The sequence below is a fragment of the Chaetura pelagica genome, unplaced genomic scaffold (assembly GCF_000747805.2).
Source record: "Chaetura pelagica isolate M959 unplaced genomic scaffold, ChaPel_1.0 scaffold264, whole genome shotgun sequence".
In the NCBI taxonomy this organism is placed as follows: Eukaryota; Metazoa; Chordata; class Aves; order Apodiformes; family Apodidae; genus Chaetura; species Chaetura pelagica.
In genome coordinates this window covers 338,907-339,615 of record NW_009953064.1, presented here as the reverse complement: position 1 = coordinate 339,615, position 709 = coordinate 338,907, and the positions used below count along the sequence as shown (strand labels likewise).

Sequence of the window (709 nt, the reverse complement as noted above, 5' to 3'; positions counted from 1 at the left end):
GGCTGGGACACATGGCAGGGCTGGGCGCAGACAAAGGGGACGTGGGGCTGGGACCCATGGCAGGGCTGGGCACAGAACTGTGGACGGGCTCAGCAGCTTCAGTTTGCAGAGTGCAAGTGTCAAGCCCCTGGTAACCCGCAGGGTATGGAAGGTCACCCACCCTGTGCTGGGCACCTGAGCAGCAGCTCTGCCAGGGCTAGGAGGGGCTCCCAAGTTTGGGAAAGCTGGGAGGGATTGTCCCTATCCTCGTCCCCCAGCCAAGCTCACCTGGTGACTGAGGGCTGAGCAGGGACCCGGAGGAGATCTTGGAAGAGCCCGAGGAGTTGTGAGCTGAAGGGGTGCCCGTGGTGGACTTTTGGGAGGATGACCTGGACCAGCTGGGAGAGGGGTTGGGGGCTGAGGGGGAGGCTGGGGTGAGGGAGGCCCGGGGGGGCTCAGCAGCACTGCTGGGGCAGCTCTTGGCCTCAGAGCTGTGTCTTCCCAGGGCACTTCGGAGCATCTTCCCATTGATCCCTGCCAAGCAGACATGCTGGTGGTGACCCCAGGGTGCCTGTGCCCAGCAAACCCCTTCCTGCAGGAGCCCTGCCGGGGAGCTGGCTGCTCACTCTTTGCTGGCTGGTAGCTCAGTCCCAGGGGCATCCCAGGCAGCCCCTTACCCTCCTGCCTGGCCCAGAGGCTCCCAGCAGCGCTCCCCTCCCCGGGGAACGGC

At 65.6% G+C, this 709-nt stretch overlaps 1 protein-coding gene across 1 annotated transcript in view; it reads right to left on the bottom strand.

The window, feature by feature from the left end:
• LOC104387922 (diacylglycerol kinase beta-like) overlaps positions 1–709 on the bottom strand; it is a 19,206-nt gene that overhangs the window by 14,284 nt on the left and 4,213 nt on the right. The window lies entirely within an intron of this gene.